Source organism: Equus przewalskii, chromosome 29 (genome assembly GCF_037783145.1).
Source record: "Equus przewalskii isolate Varuska chromosome 29, EquPr2, whole genome shotgun sequence".
In the NCBI taxonomy this organism is placed as follows: domain Eukaryota; kingdom Metazoa; phylum Chordata; class Mammalia; order Perissodactyla; family Equidae; genus Equus; species Equus przewalskii.
Window position 1 is genome coordinate 29,572,255 of NC_091859.1, and position 20,258 is coordinate 29,592,512.

Genomic DNA, 20,258 nt, shown 5'->3' on the forward strand with positions numbered 1-20,258 from the left:
GCAGGGGAAAATGCCCAACCTCAATTAAAATGACACTGAAATGTTACCTTCCTTATGACATTAGAAAACACAATTTCAATCACCCTTAGGGTGGGATGCAGCTGGGTGTAATAAATACACACATTATTGGTGAAATGGTAAATATGTGCAATCCTGAGGGAAATAAATACGGCATACAGGCCTTAAAGGATGGATATTTTTGACCCAGAGATTTCACTTATGGGAATCTATCCTAAAGCATAACTCAAAATACAATCAGAGCTGTCTGTATAATTGGCCAACAGAAAAGCAATCTTTAAGTAAATTATGATATGCACAAATGACAGGATAGTATGCAGCTACTAAACCAGGGAGCATGAGACATTTTAATGACTTAGTAAGAATGCTTCCAGTTAATATGAAGTAAAAGATCAGACCACTAAATTATATGTGCAATGTAATTAAAACTGTGTACAATAAAAATCTTGAAAGAAACACACCAAGATGCTCATGGCAGTTTGTTTTGTTTCGGATGATGCAACAACGAACTGCTTTCTAATTTGTTTCCGTCTTTTTGTTCAGTCCAACCTAAAAATTTTATCAGCTGAGTGCAGACCTCACATTGGCCTCTTGAGCTTGTGCCTGGAAGTATGGTTCTTGATGCTGTGGTCAGTAAAAGTCAGGGAAAGTGCTAGCAAATGCCTCCCTAGACAGTTCTTGCTCCATGACACAGATGTTACCTTGCAATTCAATTATGTTCCCCCAAATTTATCTTCTGCTTTGACCCTGGATTTGGTCCTCAGCTGTTTGGTGCCTGTTGTAGGGGGCGTTCTCCAGCAGCTCAGCTCAATTGAGGATGCTTATGAAAATGATTTAGTAAGGGAATGCTCTTGGGAAGAGCGGATGGGGAAGCAGGATAGGGCAGGGGAAGGAAGCTAAGCAAGGATTTGGTCCTGCCCTGGAGATGAGCTTCAGCTGGGTCCCCGGGAGCTCTGGAGCGTGACTTGCAGCTCCACGTCTCTGTGAGCAGACATGAGGTTCTGACTTTCCTCCCCTCCCCACCCCCTTCAGCGTGGGTGTCTCCTCTTTGGCAAGGTCCACTCTCTGGAGAAGAAGTTGGTCTGACATGACAGCAGCCTCCCTTGCAGCAGCGGAGGAATGGGTGAAGGAGGTCTGGGTGGGACACCAACCTCAATGCTACAGCATCTCCAATCTCTCCTGTTGCCCACTCATTGTTGATCTTGGCATTTTGGGATCTCAACCACATTCAGGACTGGACTTTCTTTGTTTCTTGGCTCCCCATCATCTTCTGCCATGTCTCTCTGGCCCAAAGAGTGACAAAAAGGACTTCTTACAGGAAGCCAGGGATGAGCACAACTGGGACTACATAATTCAGCACACTCAGAGGAGTTAAAAATGTAGTCTCTACTCACCATGGAGAGGTCCTGACCTGAAGGCTATTGCAGGATGGCCAGGGTCCTCAGCCCAGCCTGAGTGGCCTCACTTACACTTGAGTTCAGGGCACGGGTCTCCTAAAGGCTATCATCCCAAAGCCTGGGACCATCCCACCAGGAACGTGACAGCAGCCACATTGGCTAAACAGAGAAAATGAGGAAATGCTATTTTTAAAAGAATGCAAGGAGTAGAAAAAACTGGTGACTCAGATCTACTAATCCTGCTGATGAGGTTTCCAGCTATTTATCATCTCTTCTAGGAGCCACCATCTAGTGATCTGTAAATATTTACTGAGGACTGAAAGGATAGGAGGAGGAGAGTTTTCTAGGTCACTCAGTCATGAGTAAAGGTGAAGTCATGGATGTACACAGAATGTTCTACAGGCACTAAGAGGTGGGGCTCCCTGGGGGAGCAGAGGATTCAGTCAACAGGAGATAATATTGATGAAATCTCCTTAGAGCTTGGAATTTATCCTGCAATTAGCTGGAAACTTTTGATGATTCTGTGTACAAGACCACGTGAAACAAAGCATTACAAACCACAGTATAAGTATGTTCCTGAGAATGTGCTTATCAAATTTTTTAAGTCAAAACATTTTAAACTTAGCCCTTCAATATCCAATGCCCCTTTCTCTACTCTCCAACTACAGCAGTGTAGCTCGTTTTACATCGTATTAGTTGATCTCATTAGGAAAATATGTCCCTGGTTAGATTGGAAGCTTTGAGAAATGTCTTATTTATCTTTGGATCCCAAACAACTGGCAGTATATGTTTATCGAATGAATGAATGAATGAATGAATGAAATGAGGCATTATTTTCTGTCTATAACACCTCTTCCAGGAAATCCTTTGATGTCTGACTGCTTGATACCTTGTCCTACAAATGCATTGTCCCTACTCTCCCTGTTTTATCTTTCCTCTTCTGTGTTCCAATGCACTGAATCCACTCGCTGTTTTTGGTCTTAAGTTCTAAAAGTCTGGCTACTGCTTGTTCTGCCGGGTGAGCCCAGTGGGAATGTTACTCACAAGGGCCTTTGCTGAGTTGCATGGCCCTGGACCTGCAACTGTCCAGACAGGATTTCTGTAACCATGACAACTATGCAATTACTAATATCATTAATAATAATGATGCTGTTTATTGATCCTTTATGATTGGCATTGGGCTGAGCGCTTTAAATATATTTCCTCCTTTAATTTTCCAACCACTCTATAAGTAAAGTGTTATCATTATGTCTATTTTCCAGATAAGGAAACTGAGGCTCAAATAGGTTTGATGACTTGCCCAAGGTCAAAAGGCTAGTCAGAAAAAGAGGGGAGGGGTTAGTCAAATGATGGAGCAAACATTTGAATCCAAGTGCAGGTGACTCTAGGGCTCAAGTCTCTAACCCCTGCACGGTGGTGTGTCCTGTAGTAACAATACTCACGTTTGCTGAACGCTGATGATGTCCTGGACACGGGGCTCAGTGCTTCATGGAAGTTGTTTCATTTAACCCTCCAAGAAAGGGCAACACAGGGAGCGGCTGAAATTGCGGTTTAGGAGGCAGCCAAAGGGGATGTAGGAGATACAAGGCGACTCCTGGGGCTGCCCGAGGAAGGTGTGACCACAGGGTCAGGGGCTAAGGGGACTGGAGCAGGCTAGAATGCGAGGCACAAAATAAGTCAGAGCGAGTAGTTTGGGATGAGGATGGGGAAGCCTCCCAGTGTGCTGGAACCCACCTTCATGTGTTATTGGGCGCATACGGAAGCAAGATGGACAGATTCAACGGCTGCACCATCGCTACAGGAACGTCCCTTGCTGGGTCCACCCCTCGTGGTCTCTTCTTTCAGGGCTCGCTAGATGCTGCACACTTTCCCTGTAAGCTCTTCACTTAAAGAGACTGTGCATGGAGAGGGCATGGGGTAGAGCAGATCCAACACTGATTTGGGGTCCAGAGTCCCACGTTCCTTTCCTGGTTCAGTCTCCTACCAGCTGTGGCATCTTTAGAAACCAACTCAATTTCTCTGAACCCTGGTTTCTTTAATTCTCAATGGAAAAAAATGATGTCTACTCCATAGGGTCGTTGAGGGACTAAATGGGGTACCATGTAGGAAGCATTCAGCCCAATGTGCACACAGAAGGCGTTTAATAAATATTAACCTCCTTCTATAACTCCCTTCTTCATTCTATCCTTCGATTGTTTCATGCTGTTGAAAACCAAAATTCAGCCGAGTAAATTTGAAGATCTAACTGGTTTTACTAGGCCAATTGGGCAGCATCCCATCTAGCAACTAGAAGGAGAGGACGCTCCAACTGGTTGTACAAAATGGAAGATTTTTAAAGGAAGAAGGGTGGGGAAAGGGAGCTATTTACAAAAGAAAAGAAAGGATTACTTTTAGACCAGGGCTTCTTCTTTTGGAGGGAAGGGATTGGGCGAGGGTTTTATCATGGAGATTGCCCGTCTTCCTCTGAGATGGAGAGGACCCAGGTGACAGATTACCTGATTGGTGCTGACCAGAGAAGTTCAGACTGGCCAATTAAAATTATATTTCTGGGAAAGGTTGAAACACAATTAGATCAGGAATGAAATCGCAGTTCGGTATCATGGGCTTTAGCATGAGTGATGCCATTTTGGGGTTCTGGTTTCTTTTTTTGAAGAATGCACTTGATTCTATGTCTCCAACTAAGTCGTGAATTCCTTCAGGGCAAGGACTATGTCTTTCATTGTCTTGGTTTCTTCACTCATTCGTGCAACATGTACTACACGTTAAGCACAGTTTACCCACAGTTGATATTATGGCTTTGATCATTTGGTAAAAATAATGAATACTGTATGATCAATTTTTTTCAGAAGATCCTTCCCAGGCGATCTAAGTGTGAGGCGATGTCAAACTCAGTTTATACCACAGAAAAATGTTGCATGGGAAAGGCTACTGGGTGTGTGATGTTGTCAAACATTGGAACAGAACAGTCAATAGGAACCGTTCCCAGAAGATTTTCATTTCCCTCAGTTATTGAATACATTGCCTTAACCTCCACCCTTGGCGTCAGTCACTCCTGCTTTGACACATTTTGGAGGAGTAAATAGTTCAATCAATTTTGTATATCATCTTGTCAAGTTTTTAAATTAAAAAAATACTTTCCAATTACAAGAGCAGTTCATATTCTCTTACAAAAATTATTTTAATAAAAATAAGAAAAAAGATGCATTTAAAGCATTTCTAATTCTACCATCTAGAGGTACCCATTGTTAACACTTTGATGTAAACCCTTCTAGATTTTTGAAACGGGGGGCAGGTTATATTACATATATCTAAAATGGGATTATAGTGTGTAATATTAGTTTGTCTTTCATCATTCTAATTTTCACTTTGGATTCCATCAATCTCTATTTGTGTATCAAAAAGAAGAAAAGAGAAGAATTTTCATGTAAAAGTGAAGTCAAGCATGGCAGTGTTTACATGACTTGAGTTCTTGGCTAAAGCTTGTGTCAGCAAGCGTCTGTCCTCTTGCATAGAAAGGAAGGTGTGTGTGTACCTTAAACCATCCCCCAGGAGGGTTCCATTGCAAAATACTGTTTCTCTTGCATCCTAGTTCATTCTGATTATTTTTCTCCCTCTCTCCCCTATTCTTGTCATTTTCTTCTCTTGGCCTGCTAAGAGTTACAAGGACATTAGCAGTGTTACCTCAAAGAGAGGTCAAGTCTGTGGCGATCCTTGCTCTGTGAGTGTGTCTGCCTGCAGCCCTCGCGCTGACATGCACCACAGATGGCCCTGCTGGGGTGGATGGCGTACTGTACAAAAGAAGGAGCCAAGCCAAGGACATTGTGTTCTGCCTAAAATCAAATCCCATTAAATGGTGAATTCTTCAATTCAAAAGTTTGAATAGGATGGTACTTTAAAAAGAACTCCAGCTGGTTAAATTTAGAGCCTGACAAGCTTCCAGTCTAATAATACGGTCTGGCTCTGGGCCACCACATCCTTTTGATGGGGGAACGGATGAGTTTTCATTCACTTTGGGCTGCCTCTCAGTGTCGACTCGGAGATGGGCCACAAGCATCTTCGCTCGCATTGGCCTTGGTAGGACTGGGTTACTTAATGAGACGAGCAGCTTCCTGTGTGTCTCTGGCTATTTTAAAGCAGCCTTGTGCTTGCCGATGCATTTTCAGAGGTTGATGGTGCAAGAAATGTTGCTGATTTTGTGAATGGTTTGACCTCTGCAGTCATCAACCTAGCATTTCTCCCCACGGCCCCACCACGTCCATCCATCTACCCGTTCTTTTGTTTGTAAACTGTTTGCAAAAGAAAGTCCTCAGAGAAGTCCATCCTCCCCTGAATCTTGTTAATGCCAACAAGGAATTTCCTCTGGTTCTGTTTATCAACTCTGCTAATAGATATTTTCAGGACATCAGTAGTATTTTCCTAGTTTTCCTAAGTCTCTTAACTTCCCCGAGCACATGGCTGGTTCCAGACTCTTTCATTGCTTAGTTCTGTTTACAAATATAAGTAAGCAAATGTTTTGGAAGTGCCTTGTATGGGTAGGGCGCTCTGCCAGGTGCCTGGGGTGAAGGGAAGTAGAAGAAATGCCCAACCTCAAGGCTTGACAAATTGTCCATGCCAAGCCCTGCCCGCATCCCTCCAGGTTGAATTATCTGCCCCCTCCTACGCTTGTGCCTGGATTACAATCCTTCCCAATCATCTGCTATGAGCTGGGCCCTGCAGAGTTTGCACGTAGCAATCCCAAGTCTCCCAACGTCCTTAAGGTATAAGCATCATCAATCCCACTTTATAGATGAGCAAACTTGGGCTCTGAGAGTAATAAATAGGACCAAGATCACACAATTAATAAGTGGCAGAGCCGGATTCAAACCCAAGTGAACTGACCCCAGGACCCTGCCCTTTACCACTACATATATCTAAGGTTCTCCCTACTCACCTGCCGGGGACGTACACTCAGCCTCAGAGGTCAGGGGCCACTGGGACAGTCTATACTATATGCCAGGGGGGAGGCCTCATGAAGGCCATTGTCTTCTAGAAGCACTGCCTAGCCCGGCCACTCGGGGATTTCCAAGCTTGGTTTGTGAAAGACACTCTGTCTGCACACATGTACACCCCTGTGGCCTCACCTTCCACGGATATGGGTCTGCCTGACCCTCTGGAGGTGTCCCTTCACAGAGGCACCTGCCCCAGGTAGCTTGGCTCCTTGCAGAATCTGGGCCCCTTCATAGGATCATTGTTCAGGGAGGCTGGGAAGAGACAGGATGGGGCCAGGCCATCCAGGCTGGAGTATACTGGAAAGTAGGAATTGGTAGAGTGGAGAATGAACATTTAACTGTCCACATTACACACATTTGTGTCATCAGAATGTTAACTACAAAATATTACATTTAGAGTATGCAGGAAGCAGTTTAATGCAGTGATTACATACCCAGGGTCCAGAGTTGAAACGCATGGGTTCAAATTCAAGTCCTACTGTGTGTGCCAGTTCCTCAAACTTGCTGTGGCTCAGTTATCCTGTGTCTGCAAGGATAATAATAACACCCGCCTCATAGGATTGTTGTGAGGATTAAATGAGATAAGGAATATAAGGCCTCAGAGCACTTTGGGCACAAAGAATATACTTAACCAATTTTACTACTTATGATTGTTGTTGCTGTTGTTAGCAATATTTTGAAACACTAAAGTTTAATGAACGTTGGGGATTTCAGAGCAGGGAGGCAGCTGGTTGCTCCGGGGGCCAGCTGGGGGTGGGGTTAAGAATGCAGCTGAAATTAAAACCAATGGTCCCCTTTCTGCCCCCACATATCTCAGCTTTTTCTCAGGCTCATTTTCCTGAAACCTCAGTTGCCTAGGTAATGGGACAGTGAAGGAGACAGAGGTGGGAAAGAGGGGCAGGCCGTAGGGACCCCAAGTTGAAAGGAGGAATGTTAATGGAAATAGGCTGTGCACGTTGAGTCTGCAAAGCTAAGGGTTTTTTTTATTAACTCAGTGAAAGCTTCAAAGTCAGCTTGTCATGAAATCGCTGGGTGCTCCGTTAGAGAGGGGCTTTCCTGATGCTGGTTAGGGCTCTCCAGATCCTAGGAGCATCAGGAAAACTGAAAATGGAGGCTGGCCAGTCATTCATCCACATGGCTAGGCCATCCGGCCTTTCTCATCAGCTCTTCCTCTTTCATAGGGAACCACAGAGAGAAAATCTAATCAGATGGCTGCATTGCAAAATTTGCTCAGCAGCGATAAAAATAAACTCCAAATGTCCGCATATTTGACCAATTTACCTTTATCCTTTAATCGAATAAGCCTCAGCCCTGAAATCAGAAAGAAAAACATTTTGCTAAGTGTTTCATTTCTCCAATGATTCATCTAGCAGTGGTCTCAAAGCTGACATGATGGGAATGAGGTATTTAATGCTGAAATAATTTCTATGACCACATCACAAGAGGCTGGAATGGCTTTTAAGGTACATCATATTTTAATCACAAGCACACATAAAGCATGTATTGCTTGAAAACTCTTTGGAGAAGCTTGAACTGGAATGCCAGAATCATAATACCATTATCAAGAAAGGATGGGCTGGCCTTTTTTTTCAGGTCATAACTCCTTGTGTTCTTGGTTAGTCTGATAGTCTCGGGAGAAAAGTGTTTTAGAAAGAAAGTAACCAAAAATACATCCAAAAGGAGATTTCAAACCAGCAGACACCCAAGCATGCTAAAATTGGTAACCTCGCTATCTTGGGTTACCCATGAGCTGGAGGGAAGGTCTCCTTTGAAAGATCAGAAAGATTCTCAGAAGCCAGCAACATCGGCAGCATCTCCAAGGACTGTACTCAGAGCTAGTACCTCCTGCTGGTCTGCTCCAGACTTGGTATCCCCGTCCTCATTGGAGAGAGAGAAATAAAACCATCACAGTGGACCCTACTCCTAGGGCCCAGGTCACTCTCTCCCCAGCCAGTTGCCACTTAGGTCCAGGGACACAGGAGGAAAAAGGCAAAGAGAAGTGGGTGAGAGAAGAAGGAAAGGAGGCAATTGGAAGAGGTGGGGCTATGAGAAGTTTTTAAGAAGGTAAGATAATGTGGTGAGAAAATCTGAGCTTTGGAACCAGACAAATGTCCGTTCAAATCTAGATCTGCCATTTCTCAACAGTGTGATCTTGGCTCAGTTACTTAAGCTGTCTGAGCATCATCTTCTCAACTGGAAAGCCAGAGGAAAATATCTGATGTATTGGGTTATTGTGAAAATTAATGAGAGGACTTATGTAAAGATTTTAAGACAGTGCTGAAATATAACAGGTACATGATAAATATTCATTTTCGTATTTCCTCTGGTCCTCCAACTTCTTCGAAGGTGAGAAAATAGAGTAAAACAGAATGTGCCACTCAGTTCACATCTTGTCGCTCAACTTGGAAACCCCTCCATGGTGCACCATTGTCTAGAAAATAAAGCCCAACTCCTAGCACAGCATCCCAGCTCAGCACAGCCTGGCTCCAGGGGGCACACGTAGCCATTTCTCCTGCTACCTGCATCTGGGCACCCCTCACCCATCGCCACCAGACCTTTCCACCCTCTTACTTCTCCAATTTTACTTGAGTTGCTCTCCTCAGCTTGGGATTCCTGTTGCTCCTTATTTACTCACAGAAATCCTCAGTTCTTCCCTCCTTCCCTTCTCATCCATTGGGCAACTACAGAATGCCAGACCCTCTGCTGGGAGGCAGAACCACAAAGAGAAGGACAACAGCCCCTCATCTGAGTGAGGAGGCTGGGGTAGAGGTGGGGATAGACTTTTCAACAAAAGCTTTAAATGTGAGAGAGCAATGAATTCTCCCAGATGAGGTGGGAATGAGAAATAGAAAATAGTAGCTACAGAAAGGAGGTAGCGCTCGAGCTGGGCTATGAAGGTTATATAGGAGTGTTATAAGAAGGCAGAAGGAAGAGGGCCGTGGTAGCAAAGGCAACAAAAAGAACACTATTTTGAGGGTATGAAAATCCTAAATCATACTCTGTAGCTAGAGGAAACCAGAGCAGGGTGGAACACCTCGGAAGGACTGGCTGGGAGGCGGTATAGATGGGGAAGCGGTTCCAAGGCACGTGACACGACACAGATCTCACCCGACCACTTCACAGCTGTGCATCCTTGGGCAACTCCTCCACGTTTTCAAGCTTCACTTTGCTCTTCTGCAAAGTGAGGGTAAAGCTAGCGCCTCGCCAGCAGGATGTGTGAGGATAAAATAAGATGACCCTGTAACATCCTGGCAGAGACCTTGACCATAGGAAGTGCTGAGCAAGCATGAGTGATTCTTGGGTTTTCTTAAATCTAACTAAAATGCCAGCTGCTATTCAGCTTTTCCTGATACTGTGAGTCAACTCTTACTCCTTGTCTTCCGTGCTTTCACGACACTTTGAGAAATTTCTAGTTAGCATTTATTTCACAGCCTTTTGCATGACACTGTACTTGTTTTTCTGCATCTCTCTCTAATAGATGAAACCCTGGATCTCGTTCATCTGTGGCATTGCCTACAGTACAAAGCACAGCACTTTGGACATGGTAATTAATCACTGGATGATTGTTGACTGACTGAATGAAACCTCTCATTAAACAACTCAAAATGAATAATTTGAGGAAGTATTACAGACAACAGCAATCTTCTAATCCAGTGTTTTTCAAACTTTTTATACATAATCCTCAGTGAGAAACGCATTTTACATCAAGACCCAGTGTATGTGTACATATATATTTATAGTTAAGTGAAACAAAAATTTCATGAAACAATAATTATCCTTATTATAGCAATACATCACAATATGTTCTAATCTATTTTTTAATAAACTTTTTTCTTTTACAAGAGTTTTAAATTTACAAAATTATTGTGAAGATATTACAGAAAGTTTCCATATACCTCACTCCCAGTTTCCTCTATTAGTAACATCTTACATCAGTATGATACGTTTTTCACAACTAATGAACCAATATTACCACATTCTTAACTAAAGTCCACCCTTTTTCCAGATTTCCTTAGTTTTTATCTAAAGTCCTTTTTTCTGTCCCAGGACCCCATCCAGGATGCCACATTTCATTTAGTTGTCAAGTCTCCCTAGGTTCTTCTTGGCTGTGACAGTTTTTCAGACTTTCCTTGTTTCTGATGACTCTGACAGTTTTCACGAGTATCGGTCAGATATTTTGCAGAATGTCCCTCAACTGGGATTTGTCTGACATTTTTCTCGTGATAAGACTGGGACTACGGTTTTGGGAAGGAAGACCACAGAGGTCAAGTGCCATTCTCATCATATCTTCTCAAGCATATACACTATCCATATGACTTACAGTGTTAATGTTGACCTTGACCACCTGACTTGAGGTAGCGCTTGTCAGATTTCTCCACTGTAAAGTTACTCTTTCTTTCCTTTTTCTTACTATACTCTTTGGAAGAAAATCACTTTGTGCAGCCCACACTTAAAGAGAGGGGAGTTATGCTCTACCACCTTGCAGATGAAGTACTGACATGAATTATTTGGAATTCTTCTGCATGGGAGGTTTGCCTATTCTCCTCCTGTTTACTTATTTATTCAATTGTTTATTTCTACCAGTATGGACTCATGGCTTCTTTAGATACTTTGGGTCAAAATTCAATACTGCTTTTACTACCTTAATTATTTTGTTGCCCAGAACAACTGTGGTTGAACTTTCGTTGGCTCCTGTGTGGCTTTGACATGCCTTTATTGTTTGTCACTGTGGGTTTCCTTGGTTTGCTTGTATATAAGCACTTCCTTATTTTCTGGCACTCTCAGATGTTCCAGAATCCTCTTGTACATATCTTGCTATCGTCCTAGAATCAGCCTTTTCTCCAAGGAGCCCTGGTGCCTTTTATTGGAGAATAGTATTAGAAGCTAAGATCTGAGCAGGAGGTGCGCTCACTGCCACCAGGGTGTCATTGCTTCTAGAACTTTTTAGCCAACAGAACAAGGAGATATATATGTGTATAATAACTGGTGTACAGATATATATCTATTAATATTTGCATATGTAACCATTTGTACCTATATTAAGCTGAACGTGGTTTCATACAGATGTTGCCAACTGTAATCCATTAAAACGTGTGTCATTCTAGCCTCCTCCCAGTGCCTATCTGTAATCTCCCACTCCAACAGTGAGAAACCTAGTTCCTAAGATTCCTAACAGAAATTGGGAAGCTGCATTTTCAAGACCATGTCTTTATTCCAGCCTTACACTTGTTCCACAGCTTGGTAGGCAGAATAATATTCCCCCAAAGACGTCTCCATCCTAATCTCCAGAATCTATGACTATGTTACACGACATGGAAAAAGGGAATTTGCAGATGTGATTATGATTATGGACCTTGCGATGGGGAAGATATTTTAGAATATCTAGATGGGCCCAATCTAACCATATGAGCCCATAAAAGCGGAGAACTTTCTCCGGCTGAGAAGAGAGATGAGGCAGAGGTGATATCAGAGAGACTTAAAGCATGAGAAAGATTTGATGCAGCACTGCTGGCTCTGAAAGCGAAGGAAGGAGACCATGAGCCTAGGAATGTGGGCAGCCTCTGGAAGCTGAGAGTGATCCCTCTGGCCAACAGTCAGCAAAGAAATGGGGATCTCTGTCCTAAAACTGGAAGGAACTTAATTCTGTTAACAACTAGATTGGCACGGGATTCTTAATCTAGGGCCTTCAGAAAGGAGCGCAGCCACGCCAGCACTGTGATTTCAGCCTTGCAAGACTCAAACCTGAGCAACCAGCCAAGACTGCCACGTTTCTGACCTCCAAACTGTGAGATAATAAACTCATGCTGTTTTAAGCTGCTAAGTTTGTGGTCATTTATTATGGGAGCGATAGAAAACTAATACATCTTGTTTAGATAGAAAATATCTAGGTTAGAAATAGTTTTTCCCTGAACTTCAGATGTATCGCTCTACTATCTTCCAGCATCTAGTGTTGCTATTAAGAATTTCAATGCCATTCTCGTTTCTGTTCCTTCTTATGTGATCTATTTTTCTTTAGGGTTTTCTCCTGATCCCACAACGTTCTGAAATGTCATAATAACATGCCTTTGTGCGGGCCTTTAATTCATTCATTGGGATGGGCCCCTGGTGGAAACTTTTCAGTCTAGAAACTCATTGTGTCAGCTTTTGCTGCACGCACAGCACCCCAAAATTTAGTTGTTGATAGCCATTTGGTCTGGGCTTTGCTGAGTGGTTCTAAGGATCTGGCCAGGCCTGGCTGACCTAGGCTGAGCTCAGCTGGGATCATCTATCTGTGCTCCATGGTCTCTCTCATCTTCCTGCGGGGTAGCCCGGCTTGTTTAGATAGTTAGAGGTAGTTGGCAGTGGTTCCAAGAGCAAGAGGAATTATGCAGAGCTTCTTGAGACCTCGGCTCAGAACTTCTACCACATTCTATCGAATGAAGCGAGTCACAAAGCCAGCTTAGACTCAGGAGGTGGAGAAATAGATTCCACCTTTTGATAGCATTATGATTATTTTTGATGCCTTAAGACCTTTTCCTGTGTTATTTCATTAATAATTGCCTTTCTCTTTTCTCCTCTGTTCTCTCTTTCTAGACCTTTTAGCAGACTGTTGAACCTCCAGGACTGACATAATTAGTTCCTTATCTTTTCTCCCTTATTTTCTATCTCTTTGACTTTTTCATGCTTTCTTGAAGATATCCTCAACTTTAATTTCCAACCCCTTTATTGATTATTTTTTCATTTCAACTGTCATAATTTTAATTTCTTTCTTATACTTTGAATGTTATTTCTTATACTAACTTGTTCTTTGTCCTGGATGCAGTCATTTCTTTTCTCTCTCTGAATGTTGTAGAATAGTGTTGTTTTCCTTTAAAATTTCTTTCTGCTCCCTAAAAACTAGATTGTTCCTCCAAGTTCCCCTTTATTTTCTCTTGTGGTTTTGAATTTCGTGTTAAAGGACTTTCTCAAAGGTCTGGAGATTCTTAGTTGTCTGTTTCTATTTAAGAATGAGGTCCTATGATGCTGACTGGAAGAACCATGTGCCTGAACAGGACCTGCCACCTGGGAGGCTGTCCGGTAGAGTTACTTAGAGCCAATATATGCATTGGATTGAGAGGACTGCCAACATCGGTATATGTAGGTCTTTTCTCTTGTAGAGATTGGTTTCTCCAAACTCCTTCTTGCCTCAGGGTCTTTGCACGTGCTGTTTCCTCTAACTGAAATATCCTCTTCTCCCCTCTTACCATCTATTCAGTGCCTACTTATACTTCAAAGCTAAGTCAAAGGGTCACTTCCTCAGGCATGCCTTTTCTGATCCCCCAGACAATTTTGAGCCCTTGTAATAAACTCTTACAACACCCTGTACTTCTTATTGCCAGTACTGATCCCAAATATAATTTAAAATATTATTTCAGGTAAATATCTATCTAATCTCTTCCCAACTAGGCTACAAGCTTCATGGGGGCCATGTCTTTGTCCATGGTGTTCACTGCAGTGTCCCAAGCACCTAGCATAGCACCTGGCATATCATAGCTACCCAGTGAATATGTATTGAATAAATGAACAAATGAACACATAAATAAAATGATTTTCCCCACTTACATATCTTTTAGTGGCATAAATGGGGAAAAACATAACAAGTCCTGTTGCATTCTCTTGCATGATTTTCTCATTTCTGAGTCTCCCTCCTGTAGACCCTAATAAAGCCCCATAAGGACCCTTGGAAAGACTGTTCTCAACCCAACTAACATCCCCCACAGAAAATTCTGGTAGGTCAAAAGGCTGCAGACATTCTGTAAAAAGCCCCAGCTCCCAGGGTCTGCCTTATTTTAGGGAGGAGCCAGGGTTTGGCATGTCCCCAAGACACAAACCCTTTTTAAAAATATTTAAGCCAGGGGCCAGCCCCAAGCCCAAGTGGTTAAAGTTGCACGTGCTCTGCTTCAGTGGCCCGGGTTCACAGGTTCAGATCCTGGGCGCAGATCTTCTCCACTTGTCGGCCATGCTGTGGAGGCCTTCCACGTACAAAGTAGAGGGAGACTCGTATGAATGTTAGCTCAGGGTGAATCTTCCTCACTAAAAAAAAAAAAAATTACTCAAGCCAGAGGAGGGGGGCTGTGGCTCTGCTTGGGGAAGCTGTCTCCCCATTTCCAACATTCACACCAGCGCCCTGGCATTGCTGGTACCACTTCAAGTGTCTGAGTGTCTCAGGAGTAACAGAAAATGAAACACTCCCAGTTGAGAGTTTTTGCCTTAGCTGGCACCAATACAACTTTCCCTACATGCTCAAAATCAAATAAAAACTAGTTTAAAATAAGTTCCTTAGTTACTATGGTAAGTTCAAGAAGTATTCAAGGCTCGTGGTCTGCCTGCTTCAAAGGCTGCACCTCACTTATGCCTGGAAGCACGTCGAAGCCTACAGTTTGCAAAGGGACAAATCTGCCTGTCAGCAGGTGGGTCACCTGCCCCCCCCCCCCATCCTGGAGAAAACAAACAAACAAACACGTGCTATCCAATCCAGACAAAGGACCCTGAAAATTTGACATTAAAATAAGGCAGGGGCCAGCACTGTGGCCAAGTGGTTAAGTTCATGTGCTCCACTTTGGCGTCCCAGGGTTTCGCCGGTTCGGATCCTGTGCGCAGACCTAGCACCACTCATCAGGCCATGCTGAGGTGGTGTCCCACATAGCAGAGCCAAAGGCACTCACAACTAGAATCTACAACCGTGTACTGGGGGGCTTTGGGGAGAATAGGAAGAAAGAAGAAGAAGAACGAGGAGGAGGGGGAGGAGAAGAAGATGAAGAAAAGATTGGCAATAGATGTTAGCTCAGGTGCCAATATTTAAGGATAAATAAATAAAAATAAGGCAAAACTAAGACCATTCCAGTCTGTGGGATTTCTCTAGTAACTTCTTTTAAAATAATGCACTATGAGAACTGAATGGAACTTGTGAGATAGTCCTGTCAACCTTTCATTTGAAGCTTGAGGAAACTGAGTCTCAGTGAGGTTAGGCAACAAGCCAAGGGTCCCAGAGCTAGTGAGTTCTAGAGCGGCCCAGGTTCACTGGTTTGGATCCCACAGACCTCCTCCACTCATCAGGCATACTGTGGTGGGGCATCCCATGCACAAAATAGAGGAAGATTGGCACAGATGTTAGCTCAGGGCAAATCTTCTTCGCCAAAAAAATTAAACAAAAATAAAAAAATAAGTAAATGAAGTCATAAGGGTGGGCCCTGATCCCACCCTGACGGATCGGTTGGTGACCTTATAAGAAGAGACGAGAGAGCTCCCTCTCTCTTTCCCTCCACTTGCAGGCACCGGGGAAAGGCCATGAGAGCACACAGTGAGAAGGTGGCCATCTGCCACCTGAGGGGAAATGTCTCACCAGACATCCATCCTGCTGGCACCTTGGTCTTGGACTTCCGGTTTCCACAACCGTGGGAAATAAATGTCCGCTGTTTAAGCCGTCCAGTCCGTGGTCTTTTGTTACGGCAGCTCAAGCTGACCAGTACGGAGCCCCTTTGCACCCAGGCCGCGGGGGCTTTTGGGAGCTGAGATGGAGCACGAGCAAGAAGGAAGACGCTCCATCCTCCTGGCCCCACAGTAAAGCCCGGGTAGCAGTGATTCCTGCCCGGGGAATCTGCACGGCGCACGCACGGAGGGTAACTAGAGAACAGCAAACCCAACCCAGTTTAACCCCTAACCCGAATTACTCAACCCCAACATGAGAGAGGAAGAGGTGCACTCGTTTCTGGTAAATACGAAGCACTGGGTATTAAATCCTAGCTTAGTGCTACCGGCTGACCACTACGAAAAGAAGAAACAGTAAGAGGGACTTTCTTGGTGCGGAGGGAGGGGACGCGATGCAGGCAAGAAGACACTCAGCCTCTATGACTCCCCACTTCATTTTGGGAGAATTTCTTTTCTGGGCGGCAGGACCAGCTTTGATGGCTCCCAACTTAGTTGTCCCTTGAACGCACTTTACAAATCAAATGAAAACCAGGAATCACTGGACCAATGGCAATTGGGGGAAAACAGAGCCAAATGCATTTCTGTTTGTCCTTTCTCCAGCATTTTTGATGTATCTCCAATTTACCCAAATCTCCTTAGACTCCCAGCTTCAGACGTCCGGCTTAATGCGAACCGTTCAACACAGCCCTGCGTGAATTATGGGTGATTTATTGGGATCACTTTAAGAATCTCAAGTGCAGGCGCTGCTGGGATTGCCGAGGCCTAACGTCATGTGAAAGTAGTCCGAGGAATCTGAGTGCTCAGGGCCCATTAGCCAAATGACAGGCTCTGCCGTGCTTTCTTCTTCTAGTGATTTCCCTAGACAAGACCTAAGCTCGGTGCAGAGTGGAAGTTTTTCTGTTTGGAGCAGAGCGGAGAGCATGAGCTTCCTCCTTCTGCTTCTCTTCCACTCATTCACAAACAGCTGAGGAGTTCAGCTGCCGATCTTTAGCTATTTTGGGGTGGTTAATGAATACGGACTAGAAGTGCCTGCACCTGCCTGGTTCCAAATGCTCCATGTCCACTAACTCTTCTCCCTCTTCAGAGGTGATACAACAGTGTAGACTCTAGTCCATAATGCACTGGGTTCAAATCCCAGCCCTGCCACTGACTAGCTTTGTGACTTTGGATAAGTCACTTAACCTCTCTATGCTTAATGGATTGATAGATAAATAGATATAGATATACATCACTTCGAGCAGTGTCTGGCACATGGTATGTCTGATAAACTATTAACTACTACTACCACCTAAACTTAAAACCCCTCTTTTCTGAAGTGCTGGTTCTTTACACCATAGATCTCAGAATCAGCCTTCAAGACCAGCTCTGTCAAGTGCCCCTTAACTCATAAGCATCATTTGTTACTCTTTTCTCCGTGCCCTCCAGGTACCCACAGAAAGCCCTGCTGTGTTGATCCATCTGCCTCTTCCTCTAAACTGGCAGCTTCTGAAGGGCAGTGACTTTGTCTTGATCAGTTCCCAGGCTCGGTACCTCGATAGCACAGGATCTAACTCACAGCCAGTGCTCAATCAATGTTCTTGGAGTCGATAGATGAAGAAATGATCTCCCTCACCTGGAGAGGATGGAGACGTGGGGAACTCACCTTTATCAGATGCCTAAGAAATGCGAGGCGTTTGGCTGATTTCACTTATTGTTCTGAATCAATAGTAATCTTGTAAGTGATCTACTTATTTCAGGTCCACTTATTAGCTGGTGTTCAGTAGCAGATCAAATATAAGTGGTTGATTATTGTATATAATAAAACACAATGTGTAAGTGGTTAGGAACATGGAATCTGGATGCACACTCTCTTGGTTCAGAGCCAAGCTCTATACTGGGTGTGTCACCGAGGGAAAGTCACTTAACCTCTCTGTGCCTCCATTGTTTCCATCTGTTATGTGGGGATGACGATAAGATAATAAGGATTATATTACGTGGACAGTGCATACACATAAGGCACTAGTAACAGTGACCACCACGTGGTGAGTGCTCAATAAATGTTAGCCATACTATTATAAGTGTTTGAAACTTTTAATGAAGTAAAGTATGTAGTGCAATAAAATTTTAATACATAAAATGTGTAGCTGACTCTATTTCATAGGCCAGGAAGTGTGCACTATTAAATAGCCCCCCTTTAGAAGAGAAAGACGTAACAGAATAACCTGATGGTGGGCAGAATATTGAACTTGGAGTAAGAAAGCCTGGTTTCCAGTCCTTGTCTTGCCCCCCGCTGGCTATGCCATTCTGGCATCTTCTTAACCCCTCCAAGCCTGCTTTTCCTCACCTAGGAATTAGAGATGATGGGGACATCCTCTCTGGATAGTGTGAAAATTAACAGAGATTGCATCAATGAAAGGACCCACCGTGGCACCTGAGACATTTGAGGCACCCATGGAACCTGAGAGGATGGTATTTATTTCATCTTTGTTTTACCCATTAACATTTTTCCAAATATATGTTCACTCCATGACATGTAAACTTGAGAAAGTGCTTAAAAATAAACACCAGTCATTTGGGGTTGGCAACGGCTCCCTGGAAAACCAATGTCTGGTGTTTGACTTGTAAGAGCAGTAGGGTGGGACTGGTGTGGACAATGAACACTGGCAAACATCTTTCAACACCAAAGGGACAGCTTCTCGTTCAAGATGGTATAAGAAGCTCACTTTTTAAGCTTCCAGAGATCGCACCAAATAAAACCTACAGTAAAGAGAAGGGTTCTCTGTGAACAAGAGTTTCCAATCAATTTGAAGAAGATGTGTTGGTAGATGAAGCCAAGAAAGAAGTAGTAACTGCCCAGAATATGCCACCAAGGGGGCCGTAATGGGCGTGTGAGCCATCTTCCAGGTGAGATGCCTGAGAGGCTCAAAGCTGAGAGTCAGTGAGTCGTGGATGTTGGGGGTGGGAGCAGAGACCACAGGGGTTAGTCAAAGAGCTCTACATTGAACAGTTGTTCCAATTGGTTCCACCACCTCCCTTTCCCACTCCCAACTCACAGAGAAACCAGCAACTTGGATTTCACCCCAGGCAGAAATCTGGGAAGAGCTAATGTGCCTAGTGTGGAACCTGGAAGCTCAGAGTAATGACCTTTTCATTCTGGCACTAGACACCTCAGGCTGCCAGCTGGCTCCCTCCCCACTCCCAGCAAGTAAAGCCCACCAGCTCAAGCATGCAGAGGTCCCACTCCAGCAAGAGGCTCCTTGAAAACAGCTCTACAGTTGAGGATACCTGTACTAGGTTTCTAGAATACTCAACCTAGTCTTTCATGGCTTGTGTGAGTGACCATGGCTCTTACACTTGGGAAGATAGAGCTGCAGAGGACATTAGTACATTGCAAACAGTGTATGTTATTAAACTACATTAACAAAGAAAAATCAGAAAATCTCATTGCATCATGTATTTCAAAATCAGGACTTTGAATATCTTTAGAGAAGTCCAATTTCAAATTTCATCCCCAGGCCTGCCTGACAAGTGAGCTGCTCTTCATTATAACAGGACAAAACACTGTCCCTAAATTTAGGAACAAGACATATTTTTTCTACTATACTTTAATAGGTTGTAGCATGTTTCCACTGAAAACTTGATCCCCTTTTCCTTCTGCATCAGTTATCTATCACCATCATAGTGCTGTGTAACAATTTTCTCCCAAACTCAGTGGTTTTATTATCGCTCGTGAGTTTGTGCATCAGCTGGATGGTTCTCTGGGTCTTGACTGGGATCACACATGCATCTGTAGTCAGCCATGGTCAGTTCTGTTGATCTTAGCAGGACTCTCTCGTGTTTGGAGATTGACTGGCTGTAGGCTGGTCTAGGATGGCCTTGGCTGGGATAAATGAACTCTCCTCCGTGTACCTCAATTTCCTCCACTTAGGCTAGCCCAGACTTATTCACATGCCAGTGGGATGGTTTCAAGGGAGTGAGCAAAAGTGTTTAAGGCCTTCTGAGACCCAGGCCTGGAGCCAGAACACTGTCACTCCCACCCATTCTATTGATCAAAGCAAGTTCCACGGCCAGGCCAGATTTAAGGCTCCACCTCCTGATGGGAGATGCTGCAAAGTCACATTGCAACCAAGGGGCGTGGCTACAGGAGGGATGGAGAATGAGGACCATTTTGGCAATCAACCTACCACACCCTCCATTCTACTTGTTCTATTTTACAGCTGCCTTCTTAGAGTGAGTTTCTCTCTTGTGGCAAATGTGATGCCCAAGATCAATCCAGTCTCATGATGCATCTACCTCCTTTCCCCGCGGAGCCAGAGCGTGTGAGAATCAGTCCCAAGGCTCTCTTAGTCTAGAGATGGTTCATTATCTTTAGAGTGAAACCAAGAACAAATGCGTCTATATTTACAAAAGTGAAAATGTTCTCTTCTTG